The 13591-nt window shown below is 42.9% G+C and overlaps 1 protein-coding gene across 1 annotated transcript in view; it reads right to left on the reverse strand.

Annotated features, from left to right (window-relative positions):
* fam210b (family with sequence similarity 210 member B) overlaps positions 1 to 13591 on the reverse strand; it is a 47791-nt gene that overhangs the window by 24298 nt on the left and 9902 nt on the right. The window lies entirely within an intron of this gene.

Raw genomic sequence — 13591 nt, forward strand, 5'->3', positions numbered from 1 at the left:
TCACTGAATATTTAAAATATAGGTAGATATCTCGGCATGAAAGGATGTGGGTATAGAGTGGGAATACGGTGTCAACTGCGATTGTACTGAACGCCAGAAAAAGCTTAAAAGCTTTTAATTGTCGGTGTTTCTTTTATAATCATCATTAGGCGCTTTAAAATATTATGGAATACTTTATTGTCACATGCGACGAGGCACAGTGAAATTCTTTGCTTGCATACCCAAGGTATACAAATAGCAGTTACCTACGGCTAAGACAAAGTTATAAAGCACGCTGGCTCCTCCTTTTGTTCTCTCTCCCCCCCACCCCCCCCCCCCCCCACCCCCACCACATATTGTGTCAGGCTGTCAAAAAATGATGGATTATTCAGCTAAATTACTGCGTCGGTAAGTCCATTGGTGCAGTACATAACTGAAAAACAGGACATTGCAAGCAAGAACCAAACACCATAGATGCCAGAGAGAGAACTGGTTAGATACTTGTCACACCCACAGCAATGTGTGGGCAGGCCAGGATTCCAGATACATAACACAGTGGGTTGTAAATCACCTTAGGTAAATCTTTTACAAACAGGTTGACCATTCCTTTGGAAGCATAACTCATGATCATGGGACCGGTAAGTTTACACAGAAGTATTGTGCTGGGTCGTACTCTGCAAGAAATTGAGTGTTGACATTTGAAGTGAACTTTGCTCGTACAATGTGTTCACAATCAACCTCTAAACAAGAAATACTAAGATACCTAGGGGGAACAGAGGTTGTCATGTTGATGGCCAACTACACAATGAAAACATTTGCGTGAAGCACTCTAGAAGTTAAGAAAATCCAAAAATGTGTCAAAAACAGAGACACAAGGACACTTCACCAATGTTTGATAAGAGGTAGATTTTAAAGGAGCATCTTCGACCTAAATAAATATGCCACTGCCGTCACAGACTTCATTCGTGTGTCAAAGAAGACAATATACATTTTCCCCAACCAGAAACCACAGATGCACCTTGACGTCCATTCCCCAGGTGAAGTCCTGGTCTGGAGGGTTCAAGTCAAATAATCCTGAGCAGTACATTAAATCTATTTGCAGGCTTCGCAAAGCCATCAAGGGTGCCAAGAGGGAATTCTGGACCAGGCTAGAGTCACGGAATAATCAATTGGACACCCAGCGATTGTGGCAAAGCTTGCACGCTAAAATGGGCTACAAAGTTAAGTCGGGCAGTATCGCTGGCAACACCACATCCCTCCTTGATGAGCATCCTATACTCACTTTGAAGATTTGCCAAGATTGGTCGAATTACATCATCCACCTTGACAGCCTCGGGTGTTCATGTAACTATGGTAACCATCACAGATGTCAGATCAGCCTTCCCCAAGAGTGAACAGGCAGAAAACAACTGGCCTGGATGGAGTCTCGACCACATCCCAAGGACCTGCAAAGACCAACTGGCATGAGTACTCACGGTCATCTGTAAACTCTCCCTACTCCATGCTAAGATTCCCGCCAGTTCTTAGAAGGCCACTGTCATACCAGTGCCAAAGACAAGTAAGACAGCATGCCTTATTGACCAATGCCCAATGGCCAGGATATTCAGCATCTTGAATTGTTTCAAGAGGCTGGTCGTGGCTCACATTAACTACATCCTCCCAGACAGTCTTGATTCACTGCAATTCGACTATCATTGGAAAAGGTCCATGGCAGACGTCATCTCCCAGGTCCTGTACTCATCCCCGGAACATCTACATAACAAGGACACCAATGTCATATTCCTATTTATTAATGATAGACCCGCCCTCACCACCCTAATCCCAACCAAATGCTTCTTCATACACCTGCATCTAGGAGTTAGCACTCTGTTCAGCCACCAGAACAGTGACTTCCTGACACATAGACCAAAGTCAGTGAGGATAGGTGACAAAACATCCTCCACAATAATTCTCAACACTAGTGTCCTGGTGTCCCACAAGGATGCATTCTCAGCAACATATTATACACCCTATATTCTCATGACTACATGGGAAAATTCTGCATTTACTCCATTTAGAGGTTTGCAAATGACGACACTCTAGTGGGTCGGATCTCAAACAAGGAGCACAGAAAGGACACAGAGAGCTTAGTAATATGGTGGAAGACAACAACCTCTTCCTCAATGGCAGCAAGACAAGGAGCCAGTTGCTAACTCAGGAAGCATCAATGGTGCCAAGTTGGAGATGGCCAAGAGCTTCAGTTCCGAGGCATAAATTTCAACAGCAATTTATCCAGGGCCATCCATATTGAAGATACTGCTAAGAAACCACACCAATGCCTCTACTTCATCCAAGGACGAAGGAAGTTCAGCATGTATCCAACGACTCTTACTAACTTCTACAGATGCACTGTAGAAAGCATCCTATCCTATCACAGCTTGTTTGGCAACTGTTCTGGCCTATGGCAAAATATATATATATATATTTTAAATCAGGGGCTGCAAAATGCAAGATTAAGAAGCCTCCAGAAATTCAGCAAAATGACCACTGGAAAGGCAAGCCTGGAAAATCAATGACGAAGGTAGAGCCAGAGATTAAGAACATTTATTTGCATATAGTGGAAGTTGTTATGGTTACTCGATGGACAATCTTTAAAAATATGCAATTCTTAAAATAAACACGTTTGCTGGAACATGCTTATAACCCTGCCCTCGAAGGTTTTACATGTGTTTTAGCAATCACGTTGGAATGTAATATTGGTGAGGAAGAGAAAACAAGGGCGTTCACGAGCTCTGTATCTATTCCACTGCAGCTGTGGAGCCGACCACACACCACTCTCATATTGCACAGCTCCTGTAATCATCCCCCTCCATAGCCCGGCTCCGTGTATTTGTCTCCACACCCTATTTGTTGCCTTCCGAACTGTACATGCTTGAACCAATTAGCATTTTCAAAGACTCCAGAACCGATAATGCAAGGAGCCTGTTATCAGACCACAAACTGAGATCTGGTCAGCATCAGTCCAAAGTCTGGACTCAGCCCCACTGTAGAACTAAACACAGCTTGCTTGGTGCTTTAAACTTTTTTTAAAAGTTTGACTGTTTAATACAATTCTAGCTTTGATCCACACTTACAAATTTTGAGCACGGCAGATGAGGAAGGAAGGGGATGGATGGTGGCAGCGACATGAAAGTTCCTTTGAAGATTCAGAATTATTATTTTAGCTTTCCTCCTGCACGCCGCGGGGTGGGAAATATCAGCAAGGTGGCGCAGTTCCAGAGATCTGGATTCAATCCTCACCTCCAATGCTGTTATGCAAGTGGTATTTGCATATTCTTCCTTTGACTGCATGGATATTTCCTTCAATGCAGTTTCCGCCCACATCCCAAAGAAGTGCACACAGTGGCGCAGCCGTAGATTTGCTGCCTTACAGCGCCAGTGACACAGTTTTGATCCTGCCAATGGGTGCCGTCTGTATGGAGTTTGTACATTCTCCCCGTGACCGCGTGGGTTTTCTCTGGGTGCTCCAGTTTCCTCCCACACTTCAAAGACATACAGATTTGTAGGTGTGTGTTGTAAATTGTCTCTTGTGCGTAGGATAATACTAGTGTACAGGAATCACTGGTCGGTGCGGACTCAGTAGGCCGAAGGGCCTGATTCAGCACTATATCTCTAAACTAAACATGCAGGTAGGTAGATTGATTGGCCTTTGTAATTTACCTTCTGGGTATAGGTAATAGTATCTGTTGATGGGAATATGCAGAGAATAATTGGTATAGGTTTAATATTGCCTCATGCACCAACATTCAGCGAAAAGCACGCAACAAAAGCTTTTCACTGTAACTTAGTACAGGTGACAATAAACTAAATTCAAAATCTTTGATTTGCGTGCGATCCAGGCAAATCATACCAAAAATTACTAGTATGGGTAGTGCAAAGAAGGCAATAAAATGGAGTGCAGAATACAACGTTACAGTTACAAAGAAAGTGCAGATAATAAAATGCTTTCAAATAACTATGTGCCTGCCCTCCTAGATCCTTCTACTCTACAACACTCCCCTGAGCCCTACCATTCACTGTGAAGGTCCTGACCTGATTTGACTTCCCAAAATACAATACCTCACACTTATCTGCCCAACTGAGGACCCAGCGTGGGGGGACCGCCGTGAGAGACAGTGGGAGAACAAAGGGGGACACGGTGTGGGGGAGGGGGGGGGCACTCTAGTTTTAGTATTCTCTGCCCAGGAGATAAGCCTGCACTCGTTTGTTTCTTTGTTCGTTCGTTCCGGTTAAGGCGCTGTGTACATGGCAGCCAGCCAACAGTCACTTGTCTTTTCCTTTTCTTCACTTTTAATTTAATTTTAATTTCAACTTTTTCGTGTACCTTGTTGTGTATTGTAGGAAAATAGCTGCAGATGCTGGTACAAATCGAAGGTATCACAAAGGGTATTACGAAGGTATCACAAAGGTATCTGAAGAAGGGTCTCGACCCGAAACGTCACCCATTCCTTCTCTCCTGAGATGCTGCCTGACCCGCTGAGTTACCCCAGCATTTTGTGATACCTTCTTGTTGTTTATTGCAACTGTTGGCAGACCAATTTCCCTCCGGGGATGAATAGTTTTATTGTTTCGTATTGTAATAACCATTCTTCAGACCACTTGCCCAACTGAACAAGATCCTGCTGTAATTATTGATGACCATCTTCACGATCTACGATACGACCCACTTTAGTGTCATCTGCAAACTTATTGATCATGCCTTGTACACTTTCATCCAAATTGTTAATATAAACCACAAACACCACTCCCTGGGACACACCACTGGTCACAGAATTCCAAATAAACAACCCTCCATCATCACCCTCTGCGTCCTTCCATGAAGCCAATTTTCTATCCAATCGGCTAGCGATCGGCTGGATCTCATGCAATCTAACCTTCTGGAGCAGCCTACTAAGCAGAACCTTTTCAAATGCCTTGCTTGAAATCCAGGTAGTCAACATCTGCAGCTCTGCCTTCATCAACCTTTTTGTTCACTTCTTCAAAAAACTCAAGATTCATGAGACACGATCCATTGTCGTTTCTAAAGTCTCCATACTGTATGTGTCTGGTCAGTAGTAGACAATGCAAAATGCATTATTTCACACTTGTTTGGATTAAGTTTTATCTGCACGGTTCCGTCCAGCTCTCCAGCGGATCATTACACAGCCACCCTCACGATCTATAACCGCACCAATCTTGGTGTGGTCAGCAACTTATCGGACCACGGTCATTCTAATTCAAGTCATTGATATACATGACAAATAACAGAAGGTCCCATCACTGAACCCCATCAGCGATCAAGTGAAAAACAAATTGCTTACACATATACTGTAATACAAGGAACTGCAGATACTGGTGTACCAAAAAAAGCCAAAGTGCTGGAGTAACTCCGCAGGTCAGGTAGCACCTTTGGAGAACAGGGACAGTCGACATTTTGGATTGGGGCCCATCTGACAGTGTGCAAAAAAAGGCACGCTGTGTCTTATTTTTGCTTACACACACTGTAATGTAGCCTCCTGAATTTCGGTTACTGTTTGCTTTCCGGTTAGGGCTTTCTCAAACCAGCTGGAAAGAAATAGTACCAACAAGCAGAGATAATCAGCACTGTGACTTTCAGATTAACAGACTCACAGGCTTCAGAGAGGAATCACTTTGTTATATTATCACGATCTCAATCCTAAAAGACAGGCAGGCAGATTTAGCAATAACCACAAGACAAAGCAACAACCAAGACTTTGGTAAAATACAGCTGTGCAGTCCGTTCACCACAGAAATGCAGCTGGAGCCGGACTGTTTTTAATTTGTGTCTTTAAAACTGTAAATTAGTTTCCTACTCCAGCATATAATTTTTCTGAGTAGCTTTACTGCTCCCATCATTCAACGTCATCTTTACCAATGACTGACCATCAGCCTCCGTTATAATGCAGGATCGACGAGATGATCTGTTGTGTCACACCTTCCCCCTCCCAACCCCCACCCCCGTCCACGCCCGTCCACGCCTACATACATAATCCCCAGCCATAACATGCACACCTGCCTTACACTGCCACACCCCCGCGGAAACTTACCACACATTTCCAATGCCCACGCACATTCCCCACATCATTCCCACCCCACCTTCTGAAGAGAAGGGCAAAATGCTCCCCTGACATTAAAACAAGCTTCCACCCACACAGATGAGCGCTGAAGTCAGATGACGCCCATTCACCCCCGACTCCTGTTGGCAGGCTCGGTAGTTCTCATCTCAGAGGGACTCCTTACTTAGAAGATGGAACCTGTAATGTGGTGATCCATCAGCTGCTGCACTACGTTTAAATAAAACTGTGGCCCCCGCACTCTGAAACAGATCTCATACTGTCCTGTACCCACCAGTCCTCCTTGGGAATTAAATAGAGATTTCAGTTCATCTCAGCAAAGCAACAAATTCTAAATCTGACTCACCGAGGTTTTAGTTGTACACATTTTTAATTGGTTCAACAACCGGTTCAGCAAACCCTCCTTTCTCCAGTAATTCAGTTATGTTGTCTTCTGAATCCATTTATATTGTCACCTTTATTGACCTTCCTTGGCAAACAAAAGGCCCATAAATGGGTTCCTTTTAAGGTGAAAACCTGATCTTTGGCACAGTGGCACAGCTGGTAGAGCTGCATGCAGCCTCACAGCGCCAGAGACCCGGGTTCGATCCTCACTTTGGATGCTGTCTGTGTGGAGTTTGCACGTTCGGATGGCAGTGGAGGCCAATTCTCTGAATGCATTCAAGAGAGAGCTAGATAGAGCTCTTAAGGATAGCGGAGTCAGGGGGTATAGGGAGAAGGCAGGAACGGGGTATTGATTGAGAATGATCAGCCATGATCACATTGAATGGCGGTGCTGGCTCGAAGGGCCGAATGGCCTCCTCCTGCACCTATTGTCTATTGTTCTCCGTGACCTTGTGGGTTTCCTCTGGGTGCTCCAGTATCTTCCCATATCCTAAAGATGTACGAGTTTGTAGGCTTTAATTGTCCTCTGTAAATTACACCCAGTACGCTAGGAATGGAAGTGATAACTTGGAATAGTGTGAATCGGTGATCGATGTTCAGTGTGGACTAAGTGAGCTGGAGGTCCTGTTTCCATGCTGTAGTTTGCAATCAATTCAAACTGTTCTTGATTTGAAACTTAGTGTTTCAGTCCGTGCTCAAATCAATCATCCCTTTAGTACAGCAAACCCTTCTGTCATCTATCTGCAAGACCTTGGAGACTACAATGAGGTCACTTCAAAGTCTTCATTTTCTAAGGAGGAGCAAGACATTCCTTGCCACTGACACTCCTGTTGCAAATTTTACTTTTGGTCTTGATATTTCTTCATCAACTAAGAAATCTTTCAGCAGTTTCTGAGACATTTAACAAGGGTACAAACAGTGAATCTACTCTGTACATATATATTTCATCTATTCCATTTGATTAATGCTCATGCAACCAATGAATCACAAAGGCAGTCTAATTTGGCTTTCAATTAAAGATAAACAATGAAGGCCCCCGACTAAATTAAAAAAACGTTTTCAATGGAAGATTTCTTAAATTCTAGAAATGTTCTATCCTCTGAAGACAGAATTATTCAGTTATTAAAATAGTACACAATGCACTGTACAGTTTTAAAAATCAGATAAAGCATTAACTCCTGGAAATTATTTGTTCATTACATTTAAGCTGTGACAGAGTATTACTGATTGTACCATCATACATTCCTCTGTTTGGAAACCCATAGAGATCCCTACAGCGTGAAACATTGAACCTTCACTAATGACAGCCGTGAGACAAGCAGTAATAGTCAATGCATGCAGATTGCGCTCAGAATCTAAATGCAGGATGAGTCAGTCTCCAGGGTATGTCGTACCAATCTCTGCAAATAGATCCACTAAATTTTGTAGGTGTTGTAATGTAGCTACATTCAAGCTTATTCAATTAACAGCCTCTACTGGTCTCCAGAGTGACTCACAAATTGACCTCTGCATTCAGGAAAACACAGTGCCATGCCTTCACTTTCCCAGGAGTAAATAATCCAAGCACACTTCTTTACTGTGCCAATGCAACTCAGAATTGTTTCATTCATTAGAAATTGACTTTGAAATTTAAAAAAAAAACATGTTCAGTCGGCACTAAATGTTTATTTTCCACATTAGACGTTTAGTTTCTATCAAAGCCATTCCAGCACTATCCAGCAGTTTGATAGCTTTGAGCTAAACTTCTATTTCTCAAAGGAGAGGGCCTTAATTCCATTTCAGAAATACAAGCTCACAAACTAGGCACATTTTTCCTCAGGGAACTCTGCACTGTCACAGGCGAGATCTTTCAGACAAGACTTTGAACTAAAGCCCAGCCTGCCTCTCAGTAAGGTGTAAAAACAGCCCGTTGTAACATTGAAGACAGAAAAATAGTAGCTAGGCCATTGGGCCCTTTCAGCCCATTCCACCATTCAATGCAGTCACGGCTGATCCCATATCTCATACCCACACTTGGCCCTAACTACTTTACCCCATTTTCTAAGAGCGCAATCACAGGTACCGACCCCCACGTCAGCAAAAAACAAAAACCTCCTTGCATCCAGCCTGTCAAGCTGTGCAAGAACTTTATGCATTACAATGAGATCTACTCACAAGACCCTCAACAGCATTGATATGCAGAGGGATCTTGCAGTCCAAGTTCATAGCTCACTATGGGTGATAGGGTGGTACAGAAGGCAAGTGCTATGCTTGCCTTCATTGCTATGGACATTGAATATAAAAGTCAGGAAGTCTTGATACAGCTCTAGAGGACTTTGGTTAGGCCGCATTTGGAGTATTGCGCACAGTTCTGGTCGCCCCGTTACAGGAATGATGGTGTTGGAGAGGGTGTTGAGGAGGTTAACCCGAATGCTGCCTGGTTTAGAGGGTTTCAGCTACAGGGAGTAGTTGGACAGACTTAGATTGTTTTCTCTCGCACATCAGAGTTTGAGGGGAGGCGATGCAAGTATATAAAATGATGAGAGGCATAGACAAGGTAGACAGTCAGAACCTTTTTCCCCAGGGTGGAAATGTCCAACACTAGAGACACAGTTATAAGGTGAGAGGGGGAAAGTTTAAAACAGATGTGCGTGGCATTTTGTTTTTACACAGAGGTTGGTGGGGGCCCAGAAAGCATTGCCAGAGTCAGATACCAAAGTTGTTTTTAAGAGAGTTTTCATAGGCACAGGGAAGCGCAGGGAACAGAGGGATGTGGATCCTGTGCAGGCAGATGAGATCAGTTTAATTAGGCATCATGTTCGACACGAACATTGTGGGCCGAAGGGCCCGTTCCTGTGCTGTTCTATGTTCTAAATCCATGAACAGCAGCATAATCTATCCAATCTCTCCTCATAATACAATCTTGTCATCTTCAGACTGGTTAGGGATAAGGGAAACTATTGTTTATTGCTTTAGAGCTATATATACTTCACCAAAGATGAAATTGTACCAGCTAAGGCCCATAAAATTGATGGTCAATGCAGAGTTTTTAAAGAAGGTATCAACCTGCTAAACCTTTGTTGCTGAAAGTATATCCTATCTATGGGAAGAGGTCTAAAACTACACACAATTCTGCAAGTGTGGAATTAATAAGAACGTATATAATGCTACTATTGAAAGAATAAAAACAGGAGTTTTGGTCAATATTTGTTCCTTAATCAATATCATATTACGTATCTCTCAAGTCTAAAATAAAGTCTAATATAGTCATAAACTAAAAACATGTTTGTTGTGCTTAAAAACCTTGACTGCGTGAAAGGTTGGTAGCCACTAGGAACTGCAGACGCTGGAATCATGCATAAAACACAAAGTGCTGGAGTAACTCAGCTAGTCAGGCAGTATCACTAGAGGACATGGAGAGGCAACATTTCAGATTTCACATTCAGTCTTTTTCAGACTCAAATATGCTGCCTGACCCGCCGAGTTACTCCAGCATTTTGTGTTCTATGAAAGGTTGCCATTTCTTTCTTTATACACAAGACCCACCAATCCCTACATTGAATGGGATAAGGGTTAAGATAGTGCATTAATCTCATGCTAAACACTACCCTGCACAGCAAACACGGTCAAGCACTGAAAGGGTAAAATTCTCCACCGAAATGCAGGGCGAGGAACAGTTACAAACTACTAACAACGTGCAAACACTTAATGGTGTGTTGCCAAGTTTGATTTACAGTAGAATGATGATTGGTTCCACTCCAAGTGGTGACGACCTTGTCGCTATGCAGAACTTACTTTCAGGCTAACACACTTTGGATAAACGACCAGGCAGACTAATCAGTGAGCGGTTTGCCAAATTCTCTGGGGGAAAATCCGCCCACATTAATCACCCCAAGAATTCCTGGTCCTCTTCGATAGCACTTAATTTGGAAAACATCTCTTTGCCATTTGTTTTCTGGTATGGAATAAGTATGCTCAATCTCTGTTCAAGCACTGGATACAAATTTACGACACACATTCCTGGGATAATTAAATTGACATGAGTGGGAGGGTGGGGAAAAGAGGAAGGATGTTACAAGGATATCACAGAACAAAGTGCTTTATATTGTAAAACAAAATCAAGTTGTACATTTCAGGCCTTATTCATCAATGTAGCTTTATCCTACGTAAGTTGCTTGCAAATACCGAATCACTACAGTAATCGTGACATGGCATTTTTTAAACCATAATAGATTAATGTATCTGATAAGATTTATTGCCATTAGAGTAACCTTCAATGCTTCTGCAGGCAGTTTGTTAGTCCCAATTATGATCAGTCTCACAAAACAGGTTTTAGTAATTTTAACACAAAGCCTCCTTGAAATGCTGGTCTATTACCACGTTCATAGTGTATGCACACCCAGGTTTACATTGACAAATGCGATGCTACATGTTTAAGTCTCAACGTTCACAAGAAACATTCATTGTTGGCACAGATTTTAATATAGCTTTTTGATCCCATACAGTTCCTGAACAACCTTCTTTAAAAACTCTGAATTGATCATCAATTTAATGGGCCTTGGCTGGTACAATTTCATCTTTGGTTAAGTATATATAGCTCTAAAGCAATAAACATGAATAGTTTCCCTTATCTCTAACCAGTCTGAAGAAGAGTCTCGATCTGAAACGTCACCCATTCCTTCTCTCCAGAGGCGCTGCCTGTCCCACTGAGTTACTCCATCTTTTTGTGTCTATCTTCAACATGAATAGTTTCTTCAGTTACTGCCACCATCCTCGATTTAAATAGATGTAAATATTAAAGAATCACTTTTTTATTCCCTCTGGATATTTCTAGGCCTCTGATCATATCACAATGAAGCAAAGTCCTACTTACATTGCCTACTTAGCAAATAGGTAATTCTACTATTTTGGCAGTCAAGTGTTAAGAGGCCAGCCATCAGTTTGCCCGATCTCCTAGTCCAACAAAGCTTTGAACTTTGTATGATTTTTAAGTCATCCTTGACTGATTAATTGTTGTACAGCAATATAGTAAAAAAGTGGACTTTATAAAACAGAATTCTCACAGTGAACGCATGATTAGACCATACTGCGAACTGCTGACATTGTTCCTTTATGCCATCACCACTTCCAAACATCCCTTGTTGCTATCATTAAGTGTACATTAAACTGATCAATCGGCTACGAGATGAAATGCAATATCAAATCTCAAACCCCAGTTCCCTTAACAATTACTAATGATATTAAATACATGAAGGCAATTTATAATATGGACTTTAAAATTACTTCTTGAACCATATTCATACGCGGCTGTAACTTGCCATGATAGATTGAGGTGCAGTGTGCAGGAAAACCCGAGGGTATCCTTATACCATCCGGAAATGTTGACTGCAGAGGGAGGGCTGCCATCAGGTGCAGTAATAATGGCAGAACAATGGTGCAGCTGGCAGACCTGCTACCTCATAGCTCCAATGACCAGAGTTCAATCTGATCTCCAGTCTTCGCCAGCCCCGGATCGCGGGGCTTGGGTCGGCCCGCTGCGGACCTTTCACCGTCCGGCGCGGCCTGGGACGTGGCAACTTCAGCAGCCTGACCGCGGGTGAAGACGGCAGGGGAAGAGAAAAGACATTCTGGCCTTCCATCACAGTGAGGAGGTGACTGGAGGAGAGTGATGGATGTTTCTCTTTTTTTTTGTGTTTTGTGTTGGTTTGTGATTATGTGTGTAATTGCTTATTTTTATTGCTTTTATTGTTGGACTGTGGGTGACAAAATCTCGTCCAATAAAGACTTGTTTCTTTGGATGACAATAAAGGTTATTCTGATTCTGATTCAGTGCAACTACTGTAGAGTTTACATGTTCTCCCTGTGACTATATAGGTTTCTGCTGGGTGCTCCAGTTTCCTCTCGCATCCCAAAGACATGTGGGTTGGTCGGCTAACTGTAAATTGCCCCCAGTATAGATGACTGGTGAAATATGTGGGGAATTGATGGGAATGCTCGGAGCATATAAAATGGGGTTCGAGCAGATGGGTGCTTGCTGGTTGGCGCAGACCTATTGTGCCAAAGGGTTTCCCTTCTGTTTTTAAACATAATAATAGAAAGCACCAGTTTAGTGTAGATGTGTGTATGCCATTGATGTCTGTATTTGACTTCATACTGTGATCCAACAAGTCAAAACATTTAAGCAGCAGATGTGGATAGCAAATGAAATGGTCTCCTTTTTACACCAAACACGTCAAAATCCAGTGAAATAAAAACGTGGAGACCTCTCCTCGTGGGAACGAAACAACGTAATGTTAGCTGGACAAACAGCGATGCTTCCTACATGTGCCTAAAAATCAAACTGTGTGGTCATCTGAAGAATTTGCTCAACTGGAAACAAGTTTAAGCTGCGTGCTTGACCCCTGTAGACACAGCTGCAAGAAGCAAGGGAAGGGAGACATCAAGCAACAAAAATACATGTTGAGAAAAGCAAAGCCCCGAAGGTACCATCACCAATGACCATGATCGGCCTTCGGCCAGTGTGATGAAAGTGATGGTCCTTTTGTTTTCCTATACAGCCCTAGTTTCTTATTCAAACAATTAAGAGTCATAGAGTCATACAGTGTGTAAACAGGCCCTTTGGCCCAACTTGTCCACACCGACCAACATATTCCATCTATACAAGTCCCACCTGCCTGCATTTGGCCAATATCCCTCTAAACCTGTCCTATCCATGTACATGTCCAAATGTTCTTAAACGTTGCCATAGTACCTGCCTCAACTACCTCCTCCGGCGGCTCGTACCATACACCCACCACCCTTTGTGTGAAAAAGTTACCTCTCATGTTCCTATTAAATCTTTCCCCCCTCACCTTAAGCCAATGCCCTCCGGTTCTCGAATCCCCTACTCTGGGCAAGAGACTCTGTGCGTCTACACGATCTATTCCTCTCATGATTTGAATCTTTAATCTATGGCGGAGGGCAGTCCCAGGATCAAAAGCATTTATCTCCTTTACTCTCAGGCACCTCCTCCTACTTATCCTTGGACCACGACCCCACCGACGAACACCAGACCTTAATCATCAACACCATCACGGACCTCACCATTTCCGGCACTCTACCCTCTAATGCCTACAAACTTATCGTTCCCCAGCCCC

The sequence above is a fragment of the Rhinoraja longicauda genome, chromosome 22 (assembly GCF_053455715.1).
Source record: "Rhinoraja longicauda isolate Sanriku21f chromosome 22, sRhiLon1.1, whole genome shotgun sequence".
Lineage (NCBI taxonomy): Eukaryota > Metazoa > Chordata > Chondrichthyes > Rajiformes > Arhynchobatidae > Rhinoraja > Rhinoraja longicauda.